Consider the following 22,056-nt stretch of genomic DNA (forward strand, 5'->3'; position numbering starts at 1 on the left):
GACAGGAACTGGCACTGGCGTTACGTTTACCAGAAATGCAGTGACATTTCTAATGCTGTTGTGCTGTTACCATTTAGGTTGTTTTTATTTCTTTTCTTTTTAAATATGTTGGTCAAATAAAGCAGAAGGATTAAATATTATAATAAAAGAAATCTTGAGTAAAGAACAAAAACATCTACAAAGCACACATGAAGTTGGTCCAGAGAGGGATTATGATGACAGACAGAGAAAGTCAAGGCAAGGTTTGTGCTGTCACCACTGCTGAGAGATTCCTGCTTGGCCTGGGAGTCACTGCTCCGACCCTGTTCCTGTGGTTTAACCATTTTTCAGACAACTGCAAACTGTACGTCAGAGTTGGAGTGAGTGTGTCTTGGAAAGCAAAGGCGAGTGTGCGATGAGTTGGTTGGTGGAGTTGAACCAACACACACACACAAACACACTCTTCTCCCACTCACTGTGTATACTCCGGGTCGCCTAGCTGCGGAGCACAACATGGCAGCAGGGTGTGCACTGCGGCGACCTTAGCGCGGCCACGTAGAATGCGTCCCCCGCTCTGATCTCCTCGCCATCAAAGACACGAGCCTGTTTGCTCTCCCAAACATGAGAGGCACCTGGCACTTTGCCCACAGCCTTCCCTCACTCTGATGAGGGCAGTGAAAGAAAAAGAGGGAGTGTGTGTGTTTGTGTGTGTGTGTTTAGTTTAATGCCACAACTGCCTGATCTTGAAACGGTTTACACTTATTTGAGATGTTGCTCTCCAGTATTTCCAACATCTTTGAGGTGGTTTGTGTTTTTGAAGAGCGTAGAAAGGTCCCTTTCCCTGGAACGGTCTTTTCTTTTGACCTTTTAAACTCTGCTCCGAAAGCAAGAACCACAGTAGAAGTTTTTCGACTGGTATTTCAACATTTGTCCAAAGTCGTAGCAGTAATGATGAGTGAAAATGAAGCTGCATCAGAGAGAAACAGCCATGGCTGGATTGATCTAAAAATCACTTTCAGGACTTGATTTCAAAACACACAAAACTGGGTCTCAAGATCTAGTTCAGCAAGTCAGGCCCTAAAGCCAGCCACAAGGCCAAATACCTGCAGGTCTCCATGTATTAAATCCAAGTTTCGAGGCAGGTGCCAGAGCCACAGAACTGTAACACTTGTATAACGGTTTTACTTTGATCCCTAGCCTGCTGGAAAACAAGGCCAAAATCACCAGTCTTTCCTCCAGCAAAGGACCCAGTTAACCACCTGTTAAAGATTTATTTGCTAAGAACTAAAATATTTGGCTCAGGTTCTAAGTTTTATGTCAAAAATATTTAAATTGCTCCAACAGCTATCAAAAATAAGCACTGATGCTTAGAATACTTTACTTCAGATAGAAATCGAGCTAATAAAAAAGACTAGTCGACCATAAAACAAGACAAGTTCACAGCTTCAGCAATATGACTTCACTTCCTATTTGGCTTTGCCTATTTTAAATTAATATGAAAAGTTCCATCATTCATCCATCTACCGATCCATCCATCATCTACCCAGCCATCATCCATCCATCCATCCATTTATCCATCCCTCTACCCAGCCATCATCCATCCATCCCTCTACCCATCCATCCATCATCTATCCGTCCATCATTTATCCATCCATCCACACATACATCCGTCTACCCAGCCATCATCTATCCATCATCTACTGATTCATCATCATCCATCCATCCAACCATCCATCCACCCATCCATTTATCCATCTACCGCTCCATCATCCATTCATCCATCTCCTTATTTCTCTCTCCTGAACATATGGAAGGAAAAAAAACTCAGAAATTAATCAAGAAGTAATTAAGTGCAACATACAAATAATAATAAGCCTTATTATGTTTTTCAGGGTTTGTTTGTTGTTTTTTGTAAACTTCAACTTTTTTTGCATTTCAAATATCATTTCAATTAAACAGCCTGTACACATTGGTGGACTAACCATTAGACAAACATTAAATATAATTTGGTTAATTACCAATGCTTTTAATTTTGGTGGTCTAATAGACGTATTAAACACTGTAAATATAAGTATATAGGATATAATGAGAAAGAAAAAAAAAGGTCAGTTTGAACCTGGATCTTAGGTCTACACCTATAGTCAGGTCTAATTAGATGGATGAGACACAAGCAGTAAATCACAAACGTGTTGGTATAAGGTTAAAATATGATTTGTCATAATGGGTAAAAAGTATTGGTGAGAAAAACTGGTGATAATGAAAACACATTAAGAGTAGAGGCATGTGCACTCACTATATATTAGTAAGTACTCCAGTTATGGCCTTGGGTGGACTGAGGGAAACAGCACTCCAAACACACACACACACACACACACACACACACACACACACACACACACACACACAACGATACAAGAGGGGATTTCCACCGCCTCCACCCGACACAAGGACCTTTCTGATCAGTGCTCAGACCTACAGTTTGTCCCACAGGGGCAGGCAGGAAAATACATATGTACAGTCCAGCCACACAAACACAGTGACACACGCACACTTGATGGCTAAGATGTCTTGTTACCGCACACACTGCCATACAAACAAGTACTTTCCAGCTGAGAGAAGCGGAGCCGGCAGGAAAGGTTGGGGGGGATTTGAGGTCAGCACACTCTGTCTCGGTTTCAATTTAATATTGAAAAGTTTTTAGTTGTTTTTCACTAAATCCAGCAAAATCAGCAGCCCGAGGTAACATTAAAATCGAGAAAATGCAGGAAAAGGGCAAGAGTGAATGAAATAAAGAGAAATAAAAAGGAACAGAAAATAAAATCCAAATAAAGAACACATGGGCCGTTTTTTAATGTTACCAGCATTCCTCTTACTGTGTCAATCCATAATTCACTGATTGTTTTTCCTTTCCCTGTTTCACGTGCATTTTAGCGCCGGTTCCAAAATGTTTTATAATTCTTAGATCTGTCTTTTATTTGATTATTAGCATTTCAGAGCATAATTTTTCAGATTTCCCCATAAAATCAATTTAAATTCACTCACCTCCTCCACAAGAATAACATTTTGTTGGTTTATTTACTCCACATTTTATGGGAGATTTCTTCACAAACACACACACACACACACACACTCAAATGAGGTTATTTAAGGACCATTGTGCCCACAGGACATCAGACAGGAGCTATTAAAGCTGTTTGTGTTTGTGCCTGTGTGTGAGCGACAGCTGCATCTGTCATCCTCCCATGGGCATAGAGATAGTTTGCCCGTGATGCAAAGGTAGATGCAGCAGGGCATGTCAGCTGCAGCGCATTATCAGCAGCCAGCATCTATGTGGAAGACTGTTAGCTTAATTGTGAGCAAGCACTGACACACGCTGGGACACAAAACCCACTCTGACTAAAGGGGTCAGTTGAGGACCAGCCCTCCCCACACCTGCTCAGTCCATCCTAATTTCTGCTTTTCGTTGACCAAGAATTCACCGTGTAAACATTCAGGTTTCGAAGGGTGACGTCCCACATTTCTAGTGAACCAGCGTAAACAGACCACACACGCACTTAAAGACAAGCCAAACTTTGACGCTGGTCAACTGGCAGCAGCGCCGGATTTGTAAATGGCTGAAAAAAAGCAAGAGAGAGACTGAGGCACTCTCTTTCTTCATCTCCTGCTTTACCAGAAAGTGAGTTGATCTGAAACCCTCCGTGCGGTTACACAACACTTCCTAACAAAGACCAGAGATGGTACATTGAGGTGGGGGGGTAGCGCTGCATTTGCAGGTCTTACAAACGCAAGTTTGGCTTGACATTCACAGAAATGTCATTGACAAGAAATCTGAAAAGTCAAGGGGAGGACGAAGAGCGGTGGTGCAGTTTGTGGTTTCGGGGCCTTCTTGCATAACCTCGATACATTTCTTGATCAAAACATTTCTCTAAGCTGGGTTCTGAGAAGTCACAAAATGACATCATGGCTACGTATTTCATTAGCAAACATTTATCTGATTTACTGGGACTCAGAATGTGAGTAATATTTCAGTAGATGACATTTCATTACCCTGCGGCTGTTTGATATTAAGGATGGGAGGGTAAAATAAACCTCTAGCCATCCTGTTATATTGGAGACAAAGCTGGTAAATTCATTGCTCAGGGACGCAGTGCTGGTAAAACGTGCTGGTTCCTTTTTTATGTGGTTGTGACCCTCCAGAAGCAGCACTGTGACATATTTAGGATGTTGATTCACAGATTAAATATTCTGATGTGTTGTAATCGTCCATGTCTCTCGTGCCAAAGCTACCAGCTTTTATATTTGCTGCCTTCCCCTAACGTAGCGGCGGAGATGGCGAAACAGCGCTTTCGCGTGCGCGGCTGTCGGTGGAAAGAAGAATGCAGCTGTTACACTTGCTAACAAAATAGCAAGCGCGTCTCTTTATCGGTGTTTAATGTTTCCCACTTTAGTAAACAGAATTTGTGTGGCGAAGGTTCAAATCCAGTCTGGAATAATCTATGAAATGAGACATTATTGGAAGCAACAACACACTGGAAGTAAACATTAGATTTGCATTTTTTGCAGGGTCAGGGGTCCTATTGTTTCACAGCATGTGAGTACAGCTCAGTGCAACAGTGTGACTTGTGGCTCTTCTACCTGCATTTAAACTGAAAGTCATTTACAACCACAAAACATAACAAAGGTGCTTTGACTGGGCCACACAGCGTGTACGTGTTTGAGTGCTAGGCCCCATTTTTGTAGCTTGCTGGCTCTAATCCCCCCTGCTTATACATTCCTCCCCACATTATACACATTTCTGTGAGATTTACAATCCGGTCGTTAAGTGATGACGCGACGAATCCTACTTCTGGGCCTAAAGTAGTCTGCGTTTAATATGGCTTTTGTGTTGTTAACATGTTTAATGTTTTGTATTTTCTTCTATTTGATCTCAAAAAGCTCCTAAAACAGTCAGTGATCACTGTTGACCTCCCTCGGCTTTTATTACCACTAATCATTTATTTAAGCTCAGTTTTTAAAACCTTAGGACGTAACTACAGCCCAGCCCATGCAGCAGTACATGAATGACTAACCTCATATTGTGGATGGATTATCTCAGTTGTTCTCCTGGCTGAAGTTTGGTCCTTTTACAGCATCCTGCCATGCGATTACATTTGTTCCTGACCACCGAGAACACTCACGTTAACTTTTATCGAGTGGAAAAAAGTTAGCTTGTTTATATTATGCTAACATAGCTGTGTCGCTAGTGGTCACGTAGCACATCGTTATATACCAGCTAGTCCAACTTCAGTAACCCTACAAACGTCACTGCTGTTTAGTTTTCTGTCTTCATTTATGCTGGAAGTGATAGCAGAGCTGTACGTTTGAATTTGTTTCCAAAACCCCGCAGTCAGGACATGCTATATTGTATTTAGATAGAAGCTAGCGAGCTAACTTCCTGCTAACTTCTAACTCCGTTAAATGTCATAAATTCCGTTTTCATGGATGCCTGGATGTTAAACTCAATTGTTACACCTGGTAGAGCAGAACGCTGATCATTTTATTAAAGATGAAAGACTTTAGACAGTTTTTCAACTCTCAGTAATGCCATAGTGATCGTTTGATATATGGACCTGCAGCGGAGTTTAGGCCCAGACACGGCTAGTGACGTCAGACTGAACGACCGGATAGAAAAGAAAAGCAACGCACAAAACGATGACTCTGCCCCATAAAGGCTGGACGGTTACAGCAGAGACCACGCTGAATCGTAGGAACGACAGCAGAAAGAGCTAATCAAATTCTGTGTCTACGCTGCTGTTACCGTCTAAAAACAAAGACTGGAATGAGAACTGTGTGACTGGAACATTCATTCATGTATTTATTTGTATTACTGGTATGTGACCTAATTTCAAAGATTGTTTTGAAGACGGCCGGGCCTCTTTCAGAAGTTCTGTTGCAGTGAATTCATTCTTCCATTAAGCGAAGTCTAATCCAGACAGTAACTTCGTTTTATCTTTGCATGCAAGTGTTAAGATTTTATGTGGCTAAAACTTCAGTTACAGTAACATTAACCCAGAAACCAGTCCAAACGGGCCTTTGCTCCAAACTGAATCACGCACAAGTCTGAGGTTTCTCTGCCTCCGTCACGTGCACATTGTTCGCAGAGACACGGAGTGATTTACGCACGTAGGAGATGAATGTGAGGAGTACACGGTGAGGAGTGAAACGAGCTCAGGGACAGTCTGACACGGCACGGTCTGAAGGTTCGCTGAGACCTGAGGCGCCTTGTCGTACAAACAGTATCCCTCTTATCTGACCGCTCGTCACTTTCTGATGTAAAAACCTTCACAGTTTCGAATCTGTATCTCTCCCGCTGATAAAAAGACAGACGTCATTGAAGCTGTGTGTTTGGCCTTATTGTCAGCTCGGCTCTGAGGACCTGTGAGCGTAAACAGTCTTGTCCTTGAGCTGCATGCTCACGCACTCTCTTCATCTCACAACAGTTTCTAACATTTCTATATATCCAAAACTTGGGTATGCCCACCAAAAAAATGCACACAGACCGGGCTTTGTCTGTATTACCTGGGGTGAACTCCTGCATTGAAAGCAACAGCACTGACTAGACTGAATGAGCCTTATTGTCATGCTGACTGGCCTTTGGCCCTCAGGTTGATTTGCATGGATCAGAGGAGCCGTGGGACCCCGCTCAGCCAGACTTCTGACAGTGTCGATGCTGCTGCTGCTTTATTCTCCTTTTTAAGTTCCAGAGAAGCTTCCAGACTTAGAATTAAAAGGTGTAAGTGGTGCATCTGAATTCAGGGATTATGAGAAGTGTTGGGTATAGAGCAGCTGTTGGTGGTCCTGAAAGACCCTGCTCTCTAAAACACCTCCAGACTGATTTGACACCAACAGATTTACTCACTTCTCACTTCCTGAGGGCGTGGCTGACACGTGGTCAATCACAGTGTTCTGCTTTTTCCCCCTATTTCAAATATCTGACTGCAGTAGAGATAAAGCTACTCTTTTTCCTTGATTCTTGTTTACGTGATCTTGGGTCCAGCCCAGTAGCCCCTCTTTGACTCAGTGTAAAGCGTGTGCATTGCATAGAGAAGCATCTTCCCACTAAAGAGCTGTTTTTGTGCAGGTTTAGATAAAAAATACCATCAGTTTGTTAAACTTCATCAAAAAAAGAAAGAATCCTACATCTCTGCTAGTTTTCAACAGGTGCCTGTAGCTGTCCCTCCCCACTTTTCCACTCAAAGTGGAAACAGAAGCAGAATATAGTGTGTATAGGCTGCAGGAAGAAGCCTTCATCACTCATCGTTCATATATTACTCAGTGAATTGTCTCAGATGAGACCCTGTCACCCCAAACCTCCTACTGTGTTATTTATTATTTATTATGTTACTGCGGTGCCCATTATGATGTGGTTCCTGCTCAGCTTGGTTCCTTTAGTGTTACTTGTGTGATTAAACTGCGGTGCATTTAAAGTTGTGTTCATAGCTGTAACATGCGATTCAGAAATGAGATCAGTCACGATATTATTTTTGCAAACACTGCAGGGGTAGGGGCTCCACATTAGCTTTTGTCACAGGCTGAAGCTTCAATAAAAGAAAAGTCATATAAAGTCATATTCATATACATATACACACATTCATTTGCCTTTTTGTTACTTTCTGTTAATTTCTAGGGAAGCTAACCAGCTACTTTTTAATGATATCATATTTGCCCTTCTCTCCCTTCTTTCTTTTGGATTTAGTACTAAAGTCAATTAACTTATTTTAGCATATTAGACTATCGCTTTAAATGGCAAGTAACCAAACAAACTGGGACACAATAGCCATGGTTAACTGGGAGCGTTTTTTTTTTCTGTGCTAATACAGTGACCTGGCATGTTCCTCGAGTGGGTTTAAAATCACAAAAGCAACAGAGTGCATGCTCAGTAATCACAATTATTGTTTTATTTTTAAATAAATGCTCATAGACAGCTTTACTACTGTAAAGTACTTACTACTAATTTAAGAAGGCAAGTCAGAAATCAAAGGGTTTCCAGGAGGGGAGCTTCAGACTCTACCAGGAGATGCATTACTGCTGCTAGATTTAGTGTCACGTCAGAAGAGCTCAGAAGAGCTACATATGAAAATACATTTCAGGTGACAAATTGGAGTAATTCGTTTTGTCATAAACGATTAGTATTGTATTGTATTTTGACGGCTTGAACATGTCAGAAAATATGGACCGCTTCCACGTGCTCCATCCCAGGCCTCATATCACTCCTGAGGGTCTTATTTCAAATAATGGGGCCGTAAACAGCCTCACCAAGGTGATGTGCACTGCAGCTAGACAGGCTCTCTTCACATGTCACGCTTCTTCTGTTTCTTGGCGTCAGGACCTGAAAAACATTCTACTGAGGCCAAGCGAGAAATCATTTTAGTCCGGAGACTTTTCCAGCTGTTGTTGAACTGTTGTCAAGACAAACACGACTGTCTCATTAACATTATCTTGGCTGTATTTAGCGTGCAAGCCGTGAAACGGAGCCAATTCTGGCTGGTCCGGGTCGGGATAAAGTCGAGTTAACGAGCGGGGCAGGAAAGGCACCAGAAGGGTTCTGCAATGAAGGGCTTTGCGTGCAACGAAGGCTCAAGAAACATATGAAGACCAGCTGAAGCAAACCTCAAATAACCTCAAACAGCATGCCTACTTATGATGGGTAAGCATGCCTTGTGTGTCACTTCGGGCCAGCCCGTGTGTGTTTATGTGCGCCTCCCAGACCACATTACAAAATCAAATTGAACCAATAAAGACTGTTGGCAGCGGTGAGCACGCAAGACAAGATTGATTGTGTTCATGCAAACTGGCTAAGTAAGACTTCCTGATTGAATCAAGATTAAATACGACTCCCTCCCCGAGTAACAGCGAAATAGTCACGCGGCATTCACGGTGCAACTGAAGAGCAGTTTCGAAAAAGATACATGGATTTGGGGGGAAGAAAAAAAAAAAATAGGTTAATCGTTTCAGAGAAATGATAAGCAAAAGCATGCTTTTCTTGTTTTTTCTCTTTGTTGGTAAAAATCAGGTGGCTTTTTATTAAAGCGGGCTGTTTAATCATTGACTTTTTTTTAAAAAAAAAGCTGGCTTCCTGCGCTGCTCCACAAAGAGGACGCAGTAGCTGTGGTGTTTTTCTGGCAGGTCAGGTTGGGGGGAGTGCAAAAAGCTTCCCAAATACCCAAACAAAAGGCTCTGTCTGTGAAGCAGAGAGCGTTTGAATCCATCTGCACAGAGCTGAACAGGCCTGCTGGCAAGGGAATACTTCAGGGGAAGGGCACCCGTCTACTTTATGACTGTGCTGACGTCAATGGCATAATTCAAATACTTGCAGAGTGCATGCTTCCAGCTTTCTGAACCTGCTCTCTCTCTCTCTCGCTCTCTGTGGCGGGCTGCAGATAAAACCCGAAGCGGAACAGGACTCCGGTAAAACAGAACATCCAAACAACAACTGGAGCGGAGTCACGGCTGCGCTCAAACAGCATCAAACCACATGGTGTTCATTTACTCGGCCTTCAATGCTCACAAAGCCAAAAGTGACAGATTGATACATCTTTAGAAATGAAATGTAAATTTGTTCACGGAGAGCGTAATATTACTTCAAAGGAGACTTTTGAAACTTTAATTGGTTTGAGGGGAAAATAAATCCTATTAGGGAGAACTGCAAGTGTTTTTGTACGGTTTTTATAGGTTAAAGAGGAAGAAGAAAAGAAAACTGAAATCAATTAAACCCCTTTCTATGAAGGATGTTTGTCTTTTACCGAAAGAGGGAAGTGACACCGCTTTTTGTGTGAAGTGGTGTATGTATGTGACGTACAGCAGGCCTACAGCCACTATATATGCGCTGTAAAATAAGGTAATGAAACAAGGACAAAAAAACAAACAAAAGAGTAGCATTCAAACCAATTAAGGTGTAAACGAGGAAAAAGGTTGAAATATTTATGGCTCCTGACTAACTTAATGACACTTGTGAAGACTCAGACTGTTTGCCAGATGTTTAAGGATTGTTTTTCAGAGTTTTAATGACATCATGGCTTGTATTGTTAGATAAGTGAGGATGACATAACTGAACGGGGGGCCGGGATGATGACCACAGACAGACTGAAAACCCCACAAAACAAAACAATCCAAAATGTGAAATCCTCCTCAAAAGTCCCGCGAGTTGAATCCAGCACAGGATCTTTGCTGCGAGTCAAATTTCCTCTCTAATCAAAATAAAAGGAAAAGAATAAAAATGGGAATTTAACAGCAATGTAACGTCACGCTTTAAAATAGAAGCTCAAAGCTAATCCCAAAATCCAGTAATGACCATCCCCTTGAATCTAATAGCTAACTGCACATAACATTACTTTACATGGCTTCTATTTCATTATGTGGTGCTTCCTGTGCAGCAATGCAACTTCTCTGACAGGAAGGATATTTTTGGGGGGCTTGCAGCGTAGGTAGACAGGAAGTTGAGTTACATCAATGACTTTTTTAATCTCTACTATGTATAAAACTCGAGCGTTAGCAATTTGTGGCCTTTGCTTTTCTGGTTGGTGTCGAGTTTGTTCATCCAGTCTTACTGCAAGGACTGGAAATCATCCGTCTGTTTACAACTAGGAAACTGCAACCTAACTGCAACCTGGCAGATCTGCCGTTTTTAAGCCAAGAAAGTTAAAACACCGCAATGAAATATTAACAAAATCAAGAATTAAACTACGCACACTAAGAAGGAGAATCAAACCTAAAATAGGCCTCGTGTAGAAGAATACACACTCATAAACATACAGTCAAGTGGGTCTTTTCCTAAAACTGAGCTCTGGATCTCCCTTGGCTGGGAGCCCCGTGAACCCAGCGCCAGCGTGTATAGAGAGCTTTGAGTAGGGTAAATACTTGGCACAGCAGCTTGTTTATGACACTGGAGACTTGTAAAGTGGAGACCAGGCCCGGCCACATTTTAACACTGGGATTACTTGCAATTAAACCATGAGCTCACCACCACAACAGAAGCCTGTGTCAGGCTTTTAAAATGTATTTGCAGCTACAGAGTGAATACAAAGTGATTACTAGTGTTTGTTTTAATTTTTTTTTTTTTTAACTGTCCAGTAAGCTATTAATAACTAGAAAGCGGTGCCACTTATTCTGTGTCAGTCACTGTGTGTGGAAACCTCTTTAACCCTCTTAGGTCACTTGACTGATACTCGAGAGTCCGTGAGTTGGAGGATGGTGAAATGTGACCTAAGGCTGGAAAAGGCATCAGTGGGTACCTTTCCATAGCTTATATGCAATAACATAACTGTTGACACACAAAAACAACCCAAGCAAGGTCCATTTATAGACACGTACGATGCTTTAAATTAAAACATTTGGTACTTTACGAGTTGATTAACTTGATTTGTGTTGTATTTGCTTTTGTTCAGAAGATATGAAACAACCCTACAGAATAGTCACCAAACTTTAGTTTTATAAACTCACACATATAGCACATGGCATTATTTTCTTTCAGCAATTGCTTCCATATCTCAGCCGTTACCGGTTTTATTCATGAGCACTGATTCATCTGTTGCTGTCTGTTCCGAGGCAGCGCAGTGGCTAACACTGTCGCCTCGCGGTAGGAAGGACCTGGAAGATCCCTGTGGCTGTGTGGGTTCTCTCCAGGTACTCCCGCTTCCTCCCACACTCCAAAGTCTTGCACGTTAGGTTAACTGGTAGTCATAAATTGACCCTACCATACGACCTGGGACCTGTTCAGAGAGTACCACGTCTCTCGCCCCACGACATGGGATAGGCTCCCACTACCCTGAACTGGATAAGACGTAAATGGATGGATGGAAGGGCTTTTCCTTTCAAAAACGAAAAAGAACAAAAGTTTATCGTTTGAGCGCACCTGGAAGAAACTGAAACCAGTAACTTGAGCTAGTTCTCCACACAACTCTAAAACCCACTTCTCTATTTGTGCAGACATAAACAAACTGGCTAGCTCAGAGTGGATGCTTTAGAGTGGATGGTGCTACAATACAAGCTTTTCCTAGTAAACAATTTACACACTGGGGAAGTCGCTGCACGCCAGGACAGTTTTAGTGGAGCAACCTCACTGAACAAAGCACAACAGAGCATTTTATTTACTTCCTTATCTCACAATGAGAGGCAAGCTCTGGTCCTCAGGGGTCAGCCAGCCATTTTTCAAAAACCTTTGGGTTTTATGTCCATTTCAGCAACAAAAATGCATACTGAGTCGATAAAGGCCCACTTAGCAGTACTGGTTTAAAAAAAACAAAACAAAAAAAAGGCAGTGATTAAAAGATTGAAATTGGCTTTTGGCGTTGGTTTAAAATTAACTGAGAAGTTAAAGAAATTTTCTCTATGCAGGAAAAACAGTGACAGCAAAAGTCTGTCGCCACTGATAAAAGTCTCCCAGACAAACAGCAACATCATCCTAGAGGTCAAAGCCACACAAAGCACAGCAGCGTCAGAGTCATGAAAGACTCTTTCCATCGAACTGAGGTAACGAATTAAGCTGTTATGCAACAAAATTCCAGTGTAGAAAACATCCCACCCTACCTTTCTTTCTCTTTCCCCATTTACGTATCTCTGACAGTCTCAGCAACAGCCAACCCATCAATCACCCACTACAAAGAAAACACAGAGAACCAAATTCCTGGAAGGGAGCAGACGACAGAAAAGCACTTCATTTTAAGGTGAAAATCAGAGCTGGGCTGTCAGGATACGGAAGAATTAATGCAACTGTCCTGCAACTACAAAGGAAGAAATCGGTATACGAGTGATCTCAGTCGACGTACATCTGCAGACAGAAACACTAAAAATTCCCTCAATTATTTTTTCTGTCTGGGAGTGGTTATCATTCCTTCGTGTTTGCAGTGGCACACCTTCTACCAAACAGAAGATCTTCTGTTAGGCTACAGTCCACAAATTATTTTTGGAAGGAATTTAACGGACAATTTCCTGTAGGGCATCGAGGTTGGACGAGTACGACATTTGTTAATCAGCGAAAAATATCCAAATAAAATGTGACTGCCAGCTCTTCGATGTGAAGAATCACCATGCAATGGGTCAGCATGGCGATAAGATCAGCTGAAGAGTCTGTCTGGATGGAGACCTCTAATGCAGTTAGTGAAACAGCTGTTTCAGGCAGATCATTTGTTTACTTTGGGGAAGATATTAAAAATATCGAAATGTGGTTTCCTGGAAAGCTGCGCGGAGACTCCTCTCAGCTGAAAGTATAATTGGAATTATACTTTAAGACCATAATGTGATCGAAATTGACTGTTAATAACAACTGAAAGCTTGTAAGTATGTAAACAGGAAATCAATCAAGCACGGCGAGCTGTAGTTAACTTCCAACTCTATGACTCGAGGGGAAAAATAACATGTTAATCTTACATATTAGCCCGAGTATTCCCAAAGGGCACCTCGGCATGTAAACATCCAGATTCCTGTTTGCTGCAGAGGCAGGCAAGGTGACATAACAGATGCACAAACAATGAGAGGTGGCCTCTGGTGTGAAGCAGAGGCCGCCTGAAGTGTACAACTGCCATTGTGCAGCATTTTCCATTATGTTGCTTTTAACAAAACCATCAGACTCTAATGACAAAAATGCAACTTTACCCAACAGAGCATGGGTGCTGCAGGTTAAATGTCTCAGTCTTAGTTAGTCTGTTTGCTTTAATGAGTGATTTTGGTAATTTAAACAAGTTAGGCCTCACTCACACAAACTTAGAGAGTGGTCAGAGAGTTGGACAGCTTTCAAAAGTTTTATTTTTTAGGGGGTTCCTGATCTTTGGTCTCTAGGCTTGGGTGACTGGAGCTTTGGAAACTGATTTTAATAATTTAATAATTTTTTTTCTTTTATTGATGTGCTTACAAGTATGGGGAAATTACACAAAAAAGTGAAATAAACCTGGTGTGGACACGCATACAAAAACCTCCTCAGAAGAAAAAAGCACCACTTCAGGTTGGTCTCCATAACAAGTACAAACAAGTTTCTTTTATCTCGACTGGCATACTGGTGATACGGTCTAAGTTGTGAGTAAGAGGACTCGTATTACAGCAACCTTACGCATTCACAGACAAACGCTTACTGTAGCCTGCACGATACATGAGAGGCCCCGGCAGAAAATATTATTGATGACGTCACTTTGTCTCCAAGAGTCAGATCGCATAAACAACGGTAAGATCTGAGCTGAGCAGGAGAGCAGGCGGTTTGGCGGAGGGTCGTGATATTCCGCATCTCCTCTCTGAGAGTAAACATACAGCTACCCACATCAGTCACAAAGTGTGCACACAGTCGCACATACACACACAGCGTTGGCAGGCTCATCTAAAGCATAAACACAGGTACACACACAAATTCACCTGGTGAGGCAAACACGGGTTCAGTAATATGCCTGTGTGGGTTCTCAGTCATCCAGGTTATGATAAACTAAGGAGCGACTGGACTTCTTCAAGTTTCCCAAAGACGTTTCAACTCTTATCTAAGAAGCTTCTTCAGTTCTAAGACCAAATGTTGCAGAGTCCCAGGTATTTGTCCCTTAAGAGGGTCGTTAACCAACTATTGATCAAGGTGCAACAGTAAACACACACACGGTGGGACGTGCCTTTTTCAGTGTAGCCAAGGTTTGTGTACACATTACATTTCAAAGTAGTGAGCCAGTGTTATTGGCAGAGAACAGCATCAGGAGGACAGTTTGATGGCTGTTGCGGTTTCACAGTGGGCCGGGGTTCCCGCTCTTCTTCTGAATGCCAGTCATGTTTCCAGGGTCTGTGTGTGACACATAGTGGAGAGGATGATAGAAATGTTTGGACAGGCTGTGTGGCTGACCCGAAGGATTATGATAGATGGAAATAAAGGGAAAGTCGCCAAGACTCTTGCCATCTCTTTTTCTCTCTCCGGCATGCGCTGCAGTCCACTGCGCATTCATTTTGCCGGTTCAAGACTAATGAAAAACATCCTCCTATTAAAAGGCAAAACAATGTAATACTGTAAGGCTGTCTTTCACTGCCTTCTGGAACAGCCTTGATTGGCAAGATAACGCTGTAATTTCATCAAAAGTCTCAGACAAATGCACTTAGTTTTATTAGTTTTAATTACAGAAGTTTCTTAGTAAAGTACATTTTTGGATTAAAAAAAAACAACTTTATTAACATTATGAAATGTCAAAATCAAATCTTACATGAAAAGAAAGTCAACTCTGAAACCTGCAGAGATGCAAACATATATTTGCACAAACAGGCTTTACATAGAGTCCAAGTTTGCATGAACATTTGTGTCTGCCATTTACTGCTACACAGAAGTTCTGAATATCAAATAAAAGACTGTAGTAATCTTCTCTTGACCACAACTACGCTGCAATCTTTGCATTTGGGTTTAAAAAAAAATTACAGTCCTGACCACACGTCGCTGCAAGCGGATGATGTAAGCGACTGCCGAAGGTTGATCGGTAGATGAATGGGCCAGAATAGAGCCTAAAGTGATAGAGGAGTTCACCGGGAACGGGAGAACCGCAAAAAAATTCATAGACAAAGAAATAAATCACGAAAAGCACAGAAAGTGGTCGCACTCGTTTTCACTTCATCTTTGTACAGAGTTTTTTAATCTCGTTCTCCTGCGCAGCGGACTCAGTGACCAACAACACGAGTAATGACAGTTTGGACACCTCAGTCTACATCATTAAACATGTGCTTTGACAGCCATTAGAATACTTTGTATAGACCCTCCCAAACTTTGAATGCAAACTCAGTCATCTTGTTCATCTTTCAGTAAAGTGCTAAAACTAGCATCCCACGTAATCACAGTGAACTAAGGATGCGCCTAAGATCAAAAGAAGCTAACAGCTAAATTGCTAAATGCGAAATTCAAGGCTTCAAAATCTACAATGGTTGACACTGGTTTGACAACTGGTCACAGCAGATGGCCCCGCCCCTCACTGAGCCTGGTTCTGCCAGAGGTTTCTTCCTGTCACAAGGGAGTTTTTCCTTCCCACTGTCACCGAGTGATTGCTCATAGGGGAGTGTTTGACTGTTGGGGTTTTCTATCAAACATTGAAGGGTCTTTACCTTACAACACAAAGGGCCTTGGGGTATTTGATGTTATATAAATAAAACTGAATTCAACTGAATTATGGTAGCTTTATCTTGTAGATACAATCTATGTCGACACCTTAAACACCACCATTTTACTTTTGCAGCTGTATGAACATGTCAGCTCAGCTTTTGCTTTTAGCACACAGTAGTTGGACATCACCAAAGTAATTTTTTGACCAGAAAACATACTCAAAGTCAGTCTTTTTTTTTTTTCAGGATTATTCAAATCAGATTTATTGAAGATCCCAAAATGCGACATGCAATTTAGTGCAATGACTATTTCATATTACTGGGAAATAAATCCATCAAGTACTGCTCGGGTGTGTACCACATCAGAATTTGGCATGACAACAGCCAGCTTTTATCTCAAAGTGAAGTGATGGGAACTTGCAACAAAAGAACAGTGTGTCCATGACGCTGTGGCACAAGATGGTCCAGTTTTATTAACCACAGTTAAAAGCAGCAATGTAAAATCCCTTCTTTGCATAATCGGACGTTACAAAGACCTGCACTCTTTAACTTTTGCTCTTTTTAAATCTGCCTTTAAAGCATAAAGTTAACAGAATTAAGTCAAGCATCAGTTATGTTAGTCATATGCATTTAGTGAACTAAAAAACTGATTTTCAGAGGTCAGTTCTTCAAGCATGGGATGTGCTGTTACTCTTACTCACCGTTTAGTGCAATCTGCTGCAGTCGCATTAGTCCTGCTCTTTGCAGCAATGTCCCTTGGAGACGTTAACTGAGGACACAGCTGCGAATGGATCATTGTCTTGATTTAAAACTCTAATTCGTGAGAGGGAACACACCACACGCAAGCGTCCATTTGGGTATAAACATACAAGGGTGTCTTCATTTAATGGACAGCTGAAGAGGATAATACATGACCCTGGGTCAAGCGCCCCCGAAAACACAAAGCCCTTAATGAGCATCACACTGTCCCCTTTCCACACGAGGTGCAGTTTTCACCACAATAAACACACCTGCTTTCAATCGAATGATATTCGGGGGAAATAAACTGTTTGGAGGAGGCATTCATCATCGGTTTGGGAGAATTTTTTGGTTAGATCCAAAAAATGACGCAAGCCTCGCTGCCATGTGTCACGCATACACATTTAAAATGCAAGAAAAGACATGTCATGTAGCAGTTAGATGGTATTTTGCCCCTTGCTCAGGGACATCTGTTTGTAAAAATTACATGAAAGATTTCATTTGAATCTACAGCAACCATTTTTTTTCTCCACAAAGTCTGCACAGGTTACTCTGCATGCTCCACTGTCAATGAAAACAGTTTAAAGGGAAAATTATGGTTCCCTGGTGGTAGCATGTTGGCAGTCCATGGACAGCCTGTCTACCTGCAGAGCACAGTGCAGCCGGTCTGTGGGTTACTCTTCGTTGTGCTGTTGTTGGCCCATCAGCCAGCTGCAGACAAGAGTGAAGTTATAAAGTAAAAAGAGCCAAAGTAAATCTGAGTGCTAAAACCAATGAAATGTGTCCACTTGAGCCACTGTCACTACTGGCTTAGAAAAGCAAAGTAGCAATTCTTGAGTAACATGAACTTGAGTAACATGAATCAGTGGATGACGTCTGTGCAGATGTTATATATTTTATTAGGATTTGAGAGACTGATTTTGCACAATGTATGTGATTCTTTTGCAAAATGATCAAACTTGCAATTTGAAAAATGTAAAGCTGTTGCAGGGATCCTACCTGCTGTGTGTTGCAGCTGAATATTCATTTTGCTTGTTTGTTTGTTTGTTTTTGGGCCATCTAAAAATAAATATCAAATAGAATTTAAGCCAAGTAAAATATCTTTAGTATAGTGTCATCACTACAGAATCCACAATATACTTTGACAGTATATTAAAAGGGAAACTATGTTATGTAACCCAAAACTCAAGTGGTCTGATTTTCATCAGAACGGAATGTAATTGAAATCTTATTTGTCACATTTAACCCTCCCACTTTATTTGTTCTGGGTTGAACAATAATAACAGTAAAGAGTTACAAAATAAAGAAACTTTATTTTTTCTTCTTACATAATATGTGTTTCAATATGTGTTTCAAACCATATAAACTATTATTTTTCTCCCACCAAAGGGAGGGAGTATGTAATCAGTTCAGCTTGTGTTTTTGTTAGCAGTCTAAAAATTACCACAAAAAAGTACCACAAATTTAGTGGTAGAGGCCAATAATAGGTAGAGCTGATTTCATTTAGGTGAAAATCAGGTCAAGGTCACACCAAATGTGAAAATCAAAAAAAGCTTACCATATTTTCCGCACTATAAGGAGCACTTAAAATCTTTAAATGTTCACAAAAATCGTCAGTGTGCTTACCTGTCTCGAACTGATTTTATGTGCTACACGCTCAAAAATCTGTCAAAAAATGTTTTAGTACGACTTTGGTAGCTACGAAGCCGCACCGGATTGTTGGAGCATTACGCTGCCGTAGTCAAGAGCCTCGTGGAGGAATCCGGGTCCAAACTCCGCTTCAGGTCCCAAAGTTAAACGAACACTGCAGCATCACTGAGAGTTAAAAACTGTCTAAATTCTTTCATCTTTAATAAAATGATCAGCGTGGCTGCTTTACCAGGTGTAACAATTAAGTTTAATATCCAGGCATCCATGAAAACAGAATTTATTAAATTTAACGGAGTTAGAAGTTAGCAGGAAGTTAGCTCGCTAGTTTCCGCCTAAACATGATACAGCAAGTTCTGACTGAGAGATTTCTAACAAATTCAAACGTACAGCTCTGCTATCACTTCCAACATAAATGAAGACAGAAAACTAAACAACAGTGATGTTTGTAGGGTTACTGAAGTTGGGCTAGCTGGTATATAATGATGTGCTACGTGATTGCTAGCGACACAGCTATGTTAGCATAGCATAAACACACGCTAACTTTTTTCCACTTGATAAAAGTTAACATGAGGGTTCCCGATGGTTAGGGACAAATGCAATCGCATGGCAGGATGCTGTAAACAGACCAAACTTCAGTCAGGAGAACAACTGAGATAATCCATCCACAATACAAGGTTAGTCATTAATATACAACAACATGGGAATAGAGCAGCTGCAAGAGAATTCAGCATTAATGAATCGATGAGTAAAGTTTTGATTTATCTGTTTTGTTTTGCTTAATGCGCCTTATGGTCCGAAAGATACGGTATATGGTTTGTCTTTAAACTTCACAACATACTAGACCTCGGTTACATGAGTACCTAGGCTGGGTAGGTATTTGACCTTGACCTTGATTGTTAGCACCCAAGGTCAAAATGAACCTTAAAAGGAATGATGTGGAATAAGGAGGAATATTGATGGGGAAACAACCTGCTTCACTGCTGGAGCTGGCACTGACACAGGTCATCTATTGTAATAATCAGACTGAGCTGTTATTAAAAGCTCTACAATAACACCCTTAACTCAATATAACAGGTATATAATGATGGTACCATTTTTGCAAGAGGTAGTAGATAAGTTTACTGTATTGTTACTTCTTGCTTCTTCAAACGGACATTGCTGGGACATTTTCATTTTACTGTTTGCAAAGTCGGATCCATTACGGCGTCAAAGAAAATCTAAGTCAATAAATATTTCTGAGTCCTGATTTCAGCCATGGCTAGCACTAAGAGCATTAGACACGATAAGCGTCAATAGAGACACATATTGTACACGCACACATACAAACATACTGCCAGACATTAAGAACTAGTTCACGGGTAAAATACACATTCCAGAGTAAAGCAAACATCGCATGTCTGTATTTTTCTCAGAGCGAGAGAGAGACTGAGGGCAAACAGTGTTATCTGCCATAGCTAAGAACAGACTCTTCTCTCTATAATTCCTTCTCTCAATATAAAAAAGCAGTTTCTGTGACCAGCAGAACACCTTGTACAACCCAACACAACATGCCCCACTTAACATTTAAGCTGTTTAAACTGGGGCTCTTAAGTGTTTACACAGGTACCAAAAAGAAAAATCACTGTTAATGTTTGCTTGGCCACATCGTACACATTTTGTACAATACTGCATGTGCTGATTTGTACGTCTGATGGTCAGTTAGTCATAAAAGAGAACCCTGAATGCACCTTTTTTTCCTCATTCATTATTCAGTGTAATTTAACGTGATGTCATATCTGAACACTCATTATGCCGTTTGTGACGTTAATTGCTCTCTACACAATGAAGCAATATTTGAGCATGCGTACTATGCAGAAGTGCTAATATGTACACCCTATTGAGAGTTAAATATGTTTTTCTTTGAGAGGTGAAACTTGCACAAGAAACTTTTGACAAACGCTGAATTGTATAAAGGTAAACTTAAGAACTACACAGTAAGTCCACAAAAAGAAACACTAGAGACAGTAGAATGATTTCTTTGTGGCAATTAAGTAGGCCTAAAACGAAAAAATACAGCAGTGGTTTTCCCCTTTGACTAAAATAAGATAAATTTCCCTCAGGACAATTGTTAAAGTGCTACAGAAGTAACTTGATCGGAGTAACATAATCAGAATACTTTTTTTTTTTTTTAAGTTTTTTTAAGATGCTACTAGCGCTGTAAGGCTAATGCAGTACTCAGACCTTTTTCTCTCCTAAACCATTTTCAGGGAGATGAATCGTTGCTTCAGACTGTTGTTTGTCTAAGTTACCAGTATAGTGAACATTATTCAAACTAGTAACTTAGCAGCAGATTTTAGGGACTAGCTCGCTAATCTAACTAGCTGGCAGCTAGCTAAGCAGCTAGCTAGGTAGCAGGCTTTATAAAAAGAGTTGTGAGATTGTCTTTTCTGAATTTAAATAAGCAACATTCAACCCTAGCAGCAGTTTTCAGTGCTGCTTAGAAGCACCAACCCTAAAGTATGCATGTCAAAAATCTCTGAAAGAAGTGCTACATGCTAATGCTTTTACTGTGTTTTGCATATCAATTTAGGGCGTTGCAACGGTGATAATCTGAAACAAACAAACAATAAAAATCCTAATTTCAAAAGATTCTCTTCAATATCAAAACCTGTTGTGAAGACCCAGCCTTAAAGGCTCACCTGTGAAACCAGTTAGTAAAGCCCTGAATGAGCTGTGACTGGGGTAATGTGTTATAAGTGTTTTCATGCTGAGGACCGTGACGCAGGTCAAGCCCTGTCTGCTCTTTGTCTCATTGTCACGCCAAAGGAACTCATTTGTCCCCGCAGAAAGATGAATGAAGTGTTAAAGAAAAAGAGCTTGTGGGTGGCGTCTGAACACCTGGGGGTGAGCGTGTGTTTGTTTCCTGCTGTGTGTCTAAGGAAGTTGCTGTCGTCCTACGGGCCTGTTTCCTCATTAATGTCATAATCCTGACCAGTGTAGACTTCCTTCCACGGATAGAAAGTTGTCTGCGTGACAAACACACACAGACACACTCACTTGATTCACAGTCACTCATATAATAGTCATACCTTTGTTTTGCATGCATTTACAGTTTCTATTATGTCATCTGTGCACATACATCCAAGCAGACTGTCTGCACCTGCCAACTTTGATGCAATTCAAATGCATCCACTGAAGTCCTTACCCTGCCTCTCATCCAACACAGTGTGTGTGTGTGTGTGTGTGTGTGTGTGTGTGTGTGTGTGTGTGTGTGTGTGTGTGTGTGTGTGGGTGCTTTTACTATCAGAGTGTCTAAGAAGTTTGGGAACATTGAAGTTGAAGATAACTTTATATAAAGTAGTTTAATTATGACTAAGTTATGAGTGGTGTGAAAACTGTATTAAAACAGTTTCCATACAACTGTTGGCTACAGTTTCCCTTTGTTATTAACAGTGAAACTACTTATCAATACTATATTATTACTTTGTTATGCTGGAAAGCTGTTGCTGTTTTCTGAGTCATGCGAAGGGCTTAAAAAGAAATCGATATGATTATGAATATAATTGAAAAACAGCACCCTATCTTTATTGCATGAACCACAGGACTTGCAGAATGAATATGAGCCATGATTTACAT

General features: G+C 41.0%; 1 protein-coding gene across 5 annotated transcripts in view; it reads right to left on the reverse strand.

Moving 5' to 3' along the window:
• Positions 1-22,056, reverse strand: part of pde4ba (phosphodiesterase 4B, cAMP-specific a) — a 201,953-nt gene that overhangs the window by 18,380 nt on the left and 161,517 nt on the right. The gene's annotated exons all lie outside the window — the stretch shown is intronic.

Source organism: Pundamilia nyererei, unplaced genomic scaffold (assembly GCF_000239375.1).
Source record: "Pundamilia nyererei isolate P.nyererei 1_Seehausen unplaced genomic scaffold, PunNye1.0 scaffold00050, whole genome shotgun sequence".
NCBI classification, from domain to species: domain Eukaryota; kingdom Metazoa; phylum Chordata; class Actinopteri; order Cichliformes; family Cichlidae; genus Pundamilia; species Pundamilia nyererei.